Below are 14,793 nucleotides of genomic sequence, written 5' to 3' on the forward strand. Positions count from 1 at the left end.
AGTGGTTATCGTGGCTTATTTGGTTAGGGAGGGTTACCAGACCCCCAAGTCCCCTCTCCTCGCTACGCCTTTGGATACGAGTACCATATTACATTCTATATATATATTACATAAATAGGTACATAACATTCTATAAATACTCCCTTAATACATAAAACAGTGAACAAAAACCATTTTGCATACCTTATTCTGAAATTTTATAACAAACTACCTTATGGCATTATTTTCCCCCACCCTTCCATACCGTTACAAATAAAAAGTTTAAAAGTTATATTTCCTCAATAGAAATTTCTCATTAACGATTATTTTTGAAAAAAAAACAAGAAAAAACAAAGCTCTATCAGTGTGAGAGTGCTATATTTAATTTTATAAATGTGTACACTTTCTGCAGTTTGCCTCCAATTGTCTCGAAATTACTAAACAATTCTCGCATATCATGTAGCATTTTATATTCTTCATTCATTATGCATATGGCGGTATATATCTGATATGCTGTATAACATTTTGATTGAATACTTATTCACATTCCATAGATACAAAAAATTCATTTCTATGTATTTATTTATCTTCTTTTTTTGTCATGTCCTTGAAATTGTATTGCAATTATTCATTAATACTTTGTGTTCATCAGCACAGATCCACGTTGATCTCTTGATGATCTCTTATTTTTCTCATTATCTTGATGAATAAACTTTTCAAAATAAAGTTTAATCGGTGGAACCCATGCATTTCCTTGTACGTAATCAAAATTTCCAGTTTTGAAAGAGTCACCACAGGAATTATTGCTGTGCCATCTATTCGAAGGTGATAACGGTTGAACAAAGCAAATAAGAAATCACTCCATGGAATGCTTTGTCTTCTTATTACTCAAGATTACTGATTGCTGAAAAAAAAATAGAAGGTAACAAAATGAAAACAGATATACGTAAACACTCGTACAGAGCGTATAAAGAGATAGATATGTGTATATATAACGTAGGAAAAGATAAAAGAAGCTGGACTTTCTCTTCTGGGAGATTACAATGCCTGTATTTTATCTCCAGGGATTCGATTTTCGCATTGCGGCAACAAAAGAACGGCAATGGAAACAGGAATAACTAAGTTATGAATCGGAAGCAAAAAAATAAGTATCTTTTCCTGTGTGTGTGTGTGTACGTGGGACTCCATATCCCAGGGAAAATGCCAGGGACATTCTTCGAGTTCTGGAAATGTCTTTTGATCAGATATATCCCCCCGTTTTATATACGAATGTACAGTATGCTCATATAATTCTCCCTGTCCTGGTTCTTTTATACTTTATTATTATTACTTTCTTTGGTATATTTATACAGATGGAGACCTAACTGGCAGAAAAATATATGAATTTGATTCTAAACGGAGAGAAAGATCTCGTGTCATGAGAGAATCTGTTTGAGTATAAATTTTATTTTATTATTTTCTAGGGGGCGTCTCATAGCTTTCAACATGGGGATAAATTTTGCTCCAGTAGAAATATCATTAAAAATATCATTCAACCATTGATTTATTTTGAATTAGATATGCAAGTTTTTTATTTTATATGCTATCCTAATAAAACATTTTACATATCTTTGATACTCAGTCTTCTTTTTGCAAATGTAAAAACCAAAAACAAAATACGTTATTAATATTTCGCGTGAGTGATAATACAACACGACATCAATGTAATTAAATAAAAATTGATTCAAAATAAAGGAAATTGTTCAGTTCTATAATAAAATGGAGAAAAATATTTCGGATCCATTCATAAATACTTTATTTGTAAAATGCAAATACCTATGCAAAGGCCGCTGTGGTGGTCGAGTGGTTATAGTGCGGACTCGTGATGCGAGGATCCGGGTTCGAACCCCACAGTGGTGGTCGGCTGAAGTTGGTTTTCTGTGGTTCCCAACTTCAAGGCGCAAATGCGAGCCGATCTCCCCGTTAAAAAGTCTCGCCACAGAGAGCAACAGTCCTACAACGGTTAATCATTCAACCATAACACTTCACTCATAGTTTGAAAAACTGGGGGCAGATGACAGCACTACACATAACAAGCATTACACAGAAACAAAAAAAAAAAAAAAAAAAAACTTTACGTCAGGTTGCACTACACGTACACGCACATTCCCGCATGTACCGATTCGTTGGGGGTTCGTTGGGGGGTTCCGTGGGGGGGTGGGCGCATTTGGGGTGTAGCAGTAGTAGGTAGGGCCTCCAAAAAATGGCTCGGGGATCCATGATGTTCTTAAGTCAGCCACCTCGTTGGGCAATTTGCCTGTTGTGGCGTTGTATTTGTATTTGTAAATAAAAAGGCCACAACAGAGAAAATGCCAAACGATGTAGCTGGAAAAAAAAAGATACCCATAAAAATATGGATGTCATATGTTTCTAAAATACAGCAACCTAATTAAAAATGCAATTGTAAAAACTGAAGACTATACCTACATATGATAAAGTATAATACAATGTCCATTATAAACATTTTTGGTTGTTTTATATCATCTTATATTTGTGTCTTATCTTATCAGCTCTATTAGTCTTATTAAAAATAAATATCAATTTTTTTTAGTTTAAAATTTTTAACAATTGAAATCTCAATTTTTTTTCTCATCATTTTCTGAAATAAACCGTTTTCTTTATTTTGAATACATTTCTATTTAGCTATATTGATGTTATGTTATATTATTGTGTGAAGGGGTGCTAATAATGTATCTTTTTAAAAACTTGCAAAACATTAAGTATTAAAGATATGCGAAACATTGTATCGACATACGACAGCATATAGAATCAAACATGTACCGTAAAATAGGGGGTGAAAAGGAATAGTTGTCAACTTCGAATGTAAAAAAACAATATTAAGCAATTTGTGAAATGAAGAAATTCTAGCTAAAATTATTTATATCGTATTTATCGATTATATAATCATATTTATCGATTATCTAATCATATTCATCGATTATCTAATCATATTTATCGATTATCTAATCATATTTATCGATTATCTAATCATATTTATCGATTATCTACTCATAATTATCTAATCCATCTATGATCATATCTAATCATATGTAATTATCTTATCTACATATCTATGATCATATCTAATCAAATGTAATTATCTAATCTATCTATGATCATATCTAATCATATATAATTATCTAATCATATATAATTATCTAATCATATATAATTATCTAATCATATATAATTATCTAATCATATATAATTATCTAATCATATCTTATTACTTTTTTTTATAGATACCAAGAAAAAGAAGTTCACACAAACATCATGAAAGTATGTTGTTCGAAAAAAAAAAGGTTTTTCCATAAAGATAGAAAGGCACCTTCAGGAGAAATTTTGGCTAATCCGTCGTTTTTAATGGCGTTATTAACATTCTTGTAAACATGAAAGCAACACAAAATTTTTAACAATTTTATCTCACTACGGTCATTTTCTGCATAGGAGCAGCAATTAGATCGCGACCAACAATTTATTGTCGATATCGAACGGCAACTTTTTCATACTCACCGAGAGGTTGATGCGCTAACCACTCGATGTGAGAGTCCCTGCGGTAGCATTTTTTTTCCGTGGTCACGTCACCGTTTTTGTTGTACCGCTGCCCCAGGAAAGTTTCTTACAAGAACGAACAACTGTGGGTATCGAACTCGCGACAAGTTTAAACATCCTTTGGTACTTTAGGCGAATACATTACCGACTTGGGCTACCGCGCCCACACAAGATTTCATTCCCCAACGTATTGATATTTTATAATCACCAGCTCCATATAATTGCACCGTAATTTACAAGCGAATATATAATATTTTTGCTGTGGCGTGAGGCCACAGCGCGTGAAATAAGTGGTGTAGCATGCTTGCTCGGTATGCAAGAGGCCCGGAGTTCGAATCCCTGTATATACAAGATGACTTTTCTTTCCGAGTTCTCCTCCAACATAATATCTAGAATATATGTGTTTCCTTGATGATATTTTCTGTTTTCAAATTCATGTACTGATATGAAATTCCAAGAAAAAAATCTCCATTGTCTTTTTTCTATAGTTATTTGCTAACTTTTTTTTGCTGTTGTTCAGAGGTATTTCCCTCAGTCTTCCTAAAAATAACTGCTCTTGATTTTGATTTCCCCTCCCGTTCTTCTATTGATGCGTATTTGAAAGAGACTCTGAACCATTCGATCCAATTTTCCTTCATTCTTCGATTTCTTTTGCGGAAAATGTTCATTATTCTCCCGTTTTCAATCTACCTCCTCACAAAGATCAAAAACTTTATAATGGATATCTTCTGTTGAAATAAGAAATACGAGAAATGTGAATAATATTGAAAAGATACACTGCTGGCCATCGGAAATGCAACACCGAGAAAGAAGCATGAAATTCCAAGTGTAGATCGAAGAAAGGGCCATGTGGATAATTAAATCTTCAGCGCAGGGGCTGTCGAACTGTTGCGCGCCTGCCCTGTGTACGCTTGCCACCAGATTCTTTGTTAATCTGTTCTGGGGAGCCACATATAAGCTCTAATTAGGAAAAGGGGCGTGAGTGGAAAAGGTTTGAGAAACCTTGCTTTAGCGTATATGTGAATCATACATGCTTATCCCACGTCCCGCGGTTCGACCTCAAACCTAATTCCGTAAAAATGTACAAAGGGGCACATTTCCAGATCCCTTTAGTGAAATGAGGTGCAATTCACATCAACTAAGTGACCCCTGCATACATTTCCAGATCACTTAAGTGAACTGAACTTGAACTGAAGTGCTGTTCCACATCAATTGAGTGACCCCGCATACATTTCCAGATTACTTTAGCGACTTGCGGCAATTTTAAGATCATTCAAGTGACTCGCAACACAGTTTCAGAACAATTAAACGACCCTAGGTGCAGTTCCACATCACTCAAGTTACCGGCGGCACACTCATAGATCGCTTAAGCGGCACATTTGTGTATCATTTCAGTGGTCCGCGACACGTTCTTCAAACGAATCAAGCTGCCTGCCCTCTCCAAAAGGATGAGCATTCTTGATGTAAATCATGTACGTCAATAACAATTTTCATTACGCGTTATAGAACCAGAAATTTTCCACTGATTTAAATTTATTTTTAAGAAATTAATTTTTCAATTTCTGCAATCAAATGAATGTGCGGTGATCCCCACGCTAAAATAACACAAAATGTATTTTTTTTCTTTAGGGAAAATTCCTTTCGGATTTTGCATGTAAATTCCCTAAAGACGTTGTGACTCCCGATGCTCTTAATGAGAAACCGATTCGGTGAGCGAGCGCGGGGACACAAGCACCATTTTCTTGAAATTTATTCCCTCTAATCAAAATTGCTAATTTATGCAAATCACTTTCAAACAACACGCTTGAGGAAGAAGCTTAAAAAGAGATTCGAAACGTATGTTTCGTTTACAACGACACTGATCCAGAGCAAGATCCATGGATTTCGATTCAAATTCAATGATCATTTTTTTTTTAAAAATAGAAAATTAAATCAAAGTCTTAATTTTTGTTTCAAGTCTTGAGAGATATTTTTATCTGAATGTGGTACGAAAATCGATACTCTTTTCTGTAATGAAGACGTACGTGTAGTACATTACGGGCAGAAAAAGAAATATGTAAGTTATATTCCTTTTTCAAGTCTGAGCATTCATTTCTTTTTGGAATTATCAAAATGTTTTTGTGTTTTTGAAACTCAAATGTATTGAACACATACAGGGATTAGACAAAATGATATGAACAGCTGTAAAGAAACAACACTCGAGGGAACCTGTCGTATACTCCTGCTGCCCTTTAGTGTGGAAGAATGCCACCGAGTAACGAAAATGGCCGCCCTAGTTGGTGTCGGGAGAGGTACCGTGTCGACGGTAATGATAGCCTATAGCAAACAGCCTATATTAATAAAGATTTCATATCATTTCACTGGTGTTCATATCCCGTCGTCTCCACAGTGGTGGTCGGCTGAAGTTGGTTTTCTGTGGTTCCCAACTTCGAGGTGCGAATGCAAGCAAGCCGATCTCCCCATTAAAAAAAAGGCTCGCCACAGAGAGCAACAGGCCTACACAACAGTAAAATCTTCAGTCATTAAACTTCACTGGTGCGAATGCATCCCGATGTCCCCATTAAAAAAAAAGGCTCGCCGCAGAGAGCAACAGGCCTACACAACAGTAAAATATCAATCATTAAACTCCACTCATAGTTCGAAAAATAAGAGGCAGATGGCAGCACTATAACGAGCCATTACACAGAAACAAGGTCCACAACACGGGCACGCATATTCCAACATGTACCAATTCGTTAGAAGTTCCGTAGAGGAATGTGGACGAGGTGCATGTATGGTTTAGTAGTAGTAGGTGTTCATATTATTTTGTCCAGCCCCTGTAAGTCCCAAAAAATCTTCATTTTTAAAAAAAAAATTTCTTGTGAGAAATAATTCATTTTGTTGAAATTTTTCCAGCTAAGACGATGCAGGGTGTATTCATCTTCACATACAATACTTTCCAGAATATTATTGCTAGATTTTATATTTTAAATCACTCTTTTCCTGGAGTTACTTTGGAGCCATCTTGAAAACCCCCTGAAAGTTCAACTCCAAGTGCTGCCCTCTGATGCAAGCCCCCAAAGCTCATATTAACCGTATTTCTTACTCAGAACTTACACACAATCCTTTAAGCCAGGATTTTCTGATTTCTTTTTATTTTCTGATACACTGTATTTCCGCTCTTAAAACTGGTACAGGGTGATTTTTGAACACATTTTAGGAATTTTTTATTAAACCGGACTCATACCTCTACGGCGAACGTTTCGTGATTTAAAGATCGCATCAGCACATACAGGGCACCCTGTATATACTGAGATAAGTATGCTGATGCAAATTTAATTTCTTATACGGTCTCTCTGTCCTGTAAGTTAAAGTTAAAATGTTGTTGCCTTGTCTCTCTTGAACTTTATTTCTTAACACAATATCAACCAAAATATTTGAGTTCAGAAATGGCTGAAAATGAGGAAACGAACAACATATTATATTAAGGGATATGCCCAAAAAACTTTCCAAACATTCTGTTGAAGTTTATTAAAACTTTTCTAAATTCTGAGATGTCTCTTAATAACTTCAATCCCCAATATCTCATCGAATATTGCCCTTAGAAACGTGGATTTTTTTGAAAAAAATATACATTATTCTGGTACTTTTGCTACTCAGGGTTTTTATTACGAATGGGTGAAAAGATAGAGGATAGTTGAGGAGGGATATGACTTTTTGCACCCTGTACATTATATCATTTTCCTAAATCAAACTTCGCTTCTATTTTTGACAGATAATATTATTTTTTAAATATCTAAAATACATTTTTTTTATCAATAACGGTGTGACCTAAATGCGCATATTCATTTATTCATTCTCTACACCATGGTATATACAGGGTGATTACAAAAAAACTATCCCGACATATGGGCCCCTAACTATCATACCATTCACAGAAACTGAATGAAATTTTGGCATAAGGTATTTTGATGTATGCGCTCAAGAATGATATGGAAAACAACAGTGTCACTCTAACAGTTACGGTTACAGTGAGAAAATTTCGAAAATATCAAATGGCAACACCGAGTTTTTTGTATTGGAATGTGATCTCCATTGTGAAAAACCCTAAATAGCGTTCGAACGGCAATTGTAGCATGAAAATCACCGGCGGTAGATAGGCTAAAAGTGAGGACAACCAATAAGGACAGAGAAGCAGCATAAAATAAAGCATTTTATTGTGTTTCACAAATTTTCCACATGACCTTGTAGAGAACTAATCACGCTGGGATCTCAGCCGAAGAAACGGTGTGACGAATTAAACGAACATTAATGCTCTGGTGCACGGCAAAGTCCTTTTTACTTTTTCCTTGCCTAGCTCCGGGGATTTTCGTGCTACAGGTGCCATTCCAACGCTATTCAGTGTTTTTCAGTATGGAGATCGCATTCCAATACAAAAAACTTGTTGTTCCCATTTGATTTCTCACTGTAACCGTAACTGTTAGAGTGACACTGTTGTTTTCCATATCATTCTTGAGCGCATACCTCAAAATACCTTATGCCAAAATTTCATTCAGTTTCTGTGAATGGTATGATAGTTAGGGGCCCATATGTCGGGATAGTTTTTTTATAATCACCCCGTATGTACACAATGGCGAAATATTCCATGATTTCACCATGGTACTACCATTGAATTCATCATTTGCAATGAAATTTGCAGTAAAAACGTAAACTGCTTCTATTTAAACAGTTTTTACACGAACTTAAATAGTTTTTACTTAAATTTGAACCCACAGAAATTTATTCTTTTATGAGAAATTTTTGAAAACACGAAACTATTTACTCGTCCATAAATTAGAGGATTCGGCTCGTTATGCAGCGGACAATACGAAAAGTCCTGAGTTTTGCAGAAAATTCAACGTTTTGCAACAGAACAAAGCTGTCCCTCTTGGATGAAAAGCGTTATGTTCATCTCACACAATGGTCATGACGTGACGAATGGATGTCCGTCTAGTCCTCAAGATGGAAGATTATTAAATTATGATGTTCAAGGACGACTTACCCTCATAGTGGCATGACTTGGAGTGTTATATTTACAGTTTTCACCAACAGACTGGCGTCTATAGGAGACTTTTAAAAATTTATTCCAACTTTACTTCCCACAAGGATTATAAATATAACCGAGCATGAAAACTTACCGGTTAAAAATTCAGTGCTATCAAAACACATTTTTTTGATTATTTAAAAGAAAAATATTTAAAAAAAATTAAATTGATGAGTTTTTTTGTGAAAGACTATCAAGCTTTGGCATTTCATGTTTCATGATCAGTTGCTTCTTCTAACTTATTGCTCCATGTATATAAAGTATTATTATGTTCTTTATATTTTTTTCTATTATCGTGCTTCACTTTATTTCAAGAAATGTAAGAGCAACGAGCCTTTTGTGAATGTAAATAACGTTATACTGATTTATTTTCATCGAAAAAAGTCAGAAATTTAATAACTAGAATATATAGTAATTAAAAAAAATTCTTATGAATACGAATAACGAAGGTATATGAAAAGGTATGCAACACTGATTGGCACTTGCACCATATATTTGCCTGGTGTCATATTTTCTTGATTTACTAACACATGGCTTTGATATTATACGTGTTAATTCAATTGAAGGGTAAATTTAAACATTCAGTGATTTTTAATTCTTTTAGCCTCAGAAAATTGTAGCTCGGTATATCGATATTTTAAATTCGTGACAAATACGATTACGTTAGGAACAAAATATTGAAATGTTCCATGACTCAAATTGAAAATTAATCCGGAATGAAAAGAATAATAATAACTGGAATAGTTAAATTATAAGTGAGGGGAATTTCTGAAATTTTAATTTTTAAACATTTCACTTCCGTTTAAAAGGAATAAAAATTCTCTTCGTGAATGAGTTTTCCATTCTCTCATTACATGAAGCTGATCGTGGAATCATATTCAACTTCTGTTGAATTACCCTATAAAAATTTTAATCCAAATTAAATTATTGAGCATTAACGAACAAGTTTATTAATATTGATTTATTTAAAGATTAATTATTAATATTTGACAGGTACTAGAGTTAGTAATTGAGTAACTAAATAAGTATTATTTAGTAAATAAATCAACGATGTACAGCGAAAAAATACGCCATCGAACAGAATACAGACGATATTCTTATTCAAAGGCGCGTTCTTGTTATATATTCGAAAACCACAATATCCCCCACCCCCTCTGAAAAACTTCTTCAGATTCAACTTGTTTCTTTTCGTAACTATTATTATTCTTGTTGAGAAAATAAGAATAAAACTCTTAAATGTTCAGGCATCCGAAGATAACGATGACTTACGTTACGCTATTGTATTTCTTCTTGTTCAAGTTACGAACAAAACATGAAAGGATTTTAAATATTTTAAAAAAAAAATTCGAAGTTTTCTGTAGAGGGAGGAGGGAAAATTCTACTTTTTTTTATATAAATGGGGAAAAAACTGTAATCATTTATAAAGAATTTCAAAAAATGAAAAAAAATACATTTTTTTTCCCCTTCGACAAAACAGCTGACGTTTTCCGTCAAATTTCACGCTTTATCATTAGCAAAACTTTTCTTGTCAATTCTTTTTTTTTTTACAGATTCTCTTCTTCACTCGCTGTACATTATTATTTGTATCATAAAGAAAATATTTTCACGCACATGCTGGAATAAAAGCGTAAATTGTTGCTGCTCCACATTGAATAAATAATATACTGGGTGGCCGTAATCAGACTAACACTAACCGTAGCCACCGCCTCTACCGACTTACAGAATGACGCAAAATTCGTTGGGTTGGCTGATGGAATAATTCTGTGGTGTTTGGTCAGAACTAGACTGACCATATTTTCTCGAGAGAAATGCGGGACATCGGGATTCCAAATACGGGGAAATACGGGACATCGCCAATTATCGCCAAAACCAAACAAAGTTGCCAAATATTGTTGAAATTACGGAAAAATCACAATGGCGGGAAATGATGCATTACTGCAAATTGCAGTGGATTAAAATGTATTCCACGAAAAAAAAAAAGTTTACCAAGGCAAATGTGGGAGATTAATATTCTCATATATAGTTGTAATTATCATAAAATAATTTGAGTTGAAAAATAATTTCAATCTTTGACTTCAATAAAGAATAAAAATTCAAGTAGGCTTCGTGTGAAATACGGGAAAAACCGGGACACTTTTGCCAAAAAGTCGGGACGGCCAAAAAAAACAGAAAATACCGGGACTGTCCCGGGGAATACGGGACGTATGGTCACCCTAGTCAGAACATGATATTTCCAAAAAATGGCTTTTTGATCTAGTAGTAAGTCTTGCTAATTATAATTAATTAGAAGTGAGATAAATGCACAAATACGTACGTACGGCTAAACAACGTTCTGATGTATGATATTTTCATTTGTATTTATGTGTATACTTTATTTTTGATTTTTGAATGACAATAGAAATGCTTATAACTCAAAAATGTGATTTTGGAGTTACCATGTTCTGACCAAACACCACAGAATTAGTCCCCGAAAAGAAAGTTCTAAAAACTGCCGATAGGGGATTAAATGATGCATTTTATCATTCGTAATTGAGAATTTTCACGCAGGTAAAAGATTCCAATGCGAATCCCTGACTATTGGTTACAACCGTACTAATAATTCAGGCTGTAATAAGGAATAAAAAAGTTTAGAAAATCATTTTAATTAGCACAATTTCTATAAAGACAACGTCTAGACTAGATAACTTTTATTGCACGGTAGAGTATACTCACACTCAGATTAGTGCAAAAGCTTTTACGTTATGAGTTCACGGCCAAATGACTCGTGAGCACTTTTTCACCTGAATACGATTCATGGATGCAGATACATTAGAAATTCCATGTCTATCTTTCTATAGTCTCGCAAACTCTCGGCTATTTTGAAAAGCAACGTATCACGGACTGTGCTGCTTCACAGTTGTTAAGGCATCGTGCTCGACTGTCATCGTTAGTTTCGAACCTCATTGGCGACACAGTGGTTCACGGCCCGAGGGGCCTCAGAAAAATGAGAAGTAGTTGAATTTTTCGAGAATTTGCCAGGGAGGAGGACCTCAGCAAAAAGTACTTGGCCGGGGGGCCCGTGATGCTATTAAAACGGCCCTGAGCCTAGGTATATGATGATAATATAGCAAGAAGCCGGTCTGCGGCTTTCCAACCTTGAAACGCGAATATGTGAGCCGGTCTCCCATTTGAAAACGTCTCTACGCAAAGAACAGGCAGATTTTCCATCAACTTACAGAACATAAAGATTCAAGCATCTGTCATTAGCATTTCAAAATATGGAAAATAGATGCAGATTTACACGAACTATAGATAACGTCCAAGCGGTGCAGTAGTAAGATTCTCATGTTACACCGTGAAGGTGACCATCAGGGTTCACAGGCTCGATCCAGATGAAGAACATCGAAAGCAAGTTCTTTACCTACCGAGAACGGGGCGATCACCGATATAGTTGGCACCTTTATTTACTGCCTAACTTCATCGGTCGTAATTTGCCATTTGGCAATATGACCGGAGTTGGTGTGCGGTGAACTAGAAACGAGCATAATTCTGACAACATAATCATTCTAAATACATTAGAGCCACACATACACTCACGACCTTTTATTTCGGCATGTACCGATTTGTTAGAAATTCCCCAGAGGAATGTTTACGAAGTGAATGTATACAGTTAAATAATGGTCTTCCGAAATATAGCACTAATAAAAATCAAACACTACATACGCACTCAGACTGTTAGGTACACACACACTTCCGGCACAACTCACTAGGTAGTAAATCGCCCATAGATGGTGATGGACCTGAGTTGTGATCGGTTTGAAAGAAAGAAAGAAAGTTAAATAATGGTGATAATATTACGGACTGTGTAATAGACATTTCTTCAAAGTAGGTTGTACTGATTAATGAATATATCAATATCACTTTAAAATACTATTGTTCTAATTCACTAAAACTTTGTGGTGTGGTTTTATCTTTATTTCCCTTTTTCTTGTCCTAAAGCCCTAGGTTGGTACAAAGAAGGTCAAGTAAGTCTCATAGGTGCTTATGTGCTGTCAGATTTCTCCTGAAATTTATACACTCCATCGAGTATAAATTTCAATACTGTTTCAAATATTGAATTATTTAAGTTATTTGAGATGTCATCATTATGACACCGTTATAGATGTCATTGTATGTAATTAAAACGTTTTTAGAGAACGACAGATAACAATATCCAAAAATGATGGAAGTTAATCATCACGTGATAATACATGATTCTAATTTGGAGCAGAGATTTGCAATGCTTTATTTCATGCGAAACCTTTGACGCTTACGAAACTATTCCATGAATGCGTAAAAAAAAAAAAAAAAAAAAAAAACAACAACAACCAACAACAAGATGATTATTTCTTCAACATGAATATTTTTATTACGATACGAATGAACATTTCTACATCTTTTGATAATCCCGAAAGCTCTTGTTGACACCTGAAAATATGTTGGAGACAAATAACCTAAGGAGAAGCTTACTCTTCTGTGATAGCTAATTTTCACTCAACTCATTATGCCACGAAATGAAAATAATACTGAACATCCGCGTTTCTCAACCTATAGTCCGCGGACCAGAGATGGTCCTCGACGATAATACAGGTGATCTGCAGGCAGACTTGATAATTCTTCTAACTCAATGAAACAGCTACATAATGAAACAGCAACTAATGAAACAGCTCTTCTAGCTACATTATATCAATAAATTTTATTGCAGTTTAGTAATATTCTTATGGGTTAACAGATAAAAGTTGCCTTGACTGGGGGCCATTTCCACTGAGAAAAACACGGGAAACTGTCTGAAATGCTGCAAAATACGGGATGCTGTAAATTGCTCAAACATTGCCACAAGTTGGCAAAATCCCCAATTGTAGATGAAATGACAGAAAATTATTAATGAGTGGTACTGGAACTTACAGTAACTTGAAATGTAGTTTTTGGGAAAAACGTTGATCATGACAAGTATGTGAGATGAGTAGGCCTATTCACATATATATTCCTAATTATCATTCACCATTTTAAGTAAAGATTACAAATTTGAATAAACTTCGCTGAAAAAAAAAATGGAACACATGTATATATAAAGAGGCTGAAGGGACAAAAATACAGGAATGTCCCGTATCGTGGTCACTCAGCAAGTAAGTTAGACGTCCGTGGAATCATCGCGAATATTTTACTGGTCCTTGTTTTCGGAAAGGATGAGAAACGCTCCTGTACATCAATTTTTATTTAGAATTCGAAAAGGAGCAGGAAATAACGCGGCTCATCTAACCTTTCCCATAATTTTAGTCTTCAATATCCCGTTTTCAATTTTTCAATCGAAATTAATATAGACAATTTTTGGTTTTACAGAGAAAAATGAAACATTTCTCGAATAGTACTTTCAATTCTTTTTAATTGAAATAAAATTTTTAAATTCTTAGTTTTTCACGATTTTTTTTTTTTTTTTTTTTTTTTGCCATTTACTCTACTTTGGGTCGTACATCGATATCGAAGTTTCAAACTCTCCTCGAGAATATCTGGTTACTTATGACATGACGTAAAGAAGAAAAATCAAAATTAATACGAATTCTATCCACGCCCGGCTCATAACATGTTTCACTGAAAGCGTTATTCAAATACAGAACTTGGAAGAATTTTAATGAGATTTCCATGTCGTCGGATTCATTTAAAACATTTTTGATGATAATTCTTATAAATTCTGCCACACTCGAAACATCTAAATACACCGGCGTATGTGTTTTTAAAAATCCCTTCCATTGTTGATCTTTGTAAGGTAGAGGATTTAAAGGGTAATTATATAAGATTTAAGAGTAATTTTTTTGAGAAAAAAATTATTCTCAAGATATCAAGACATTACCATACTTATATTTCTGATTTATTGCATTGATGAGAAATCCAAAAATATCATTTGAAGAAATAAAATCCATGCAGTTATGGGATATCCAGTCCAATTTTGAATATGAAACACCAGAGATGATCACAATTATGTTTGATCTAAAACATAAAATAATAATGATGCTAAAATTATATTATAAAGAAATTATTGTATAAATTTTTTTAAATATAATAATGATTTGGATGAAAAATTTAGTAAAACCGGTTCATAAAAAGTAGACATAGTTTTCTGCCTATAAAATATCTTTCTATATAGA

The sequence above is a fragment of the Pholcus phalangioides genome, unplaced genomic scaffold, assembly GCF_987345545.1.
Source record: "Pholcus phalangioides strain wild (caught in Gottingen) unplaced genomic scaffold, Ppha-v1.0 ptg000009l_1, whole genome shotgun sequence".
Lineage (NCBI taxonomy): Eukaryota > Metazoa > Arthropoda > Arachnida > Araneae > Pholcidae > Pholcus > Pholcus phalangioides.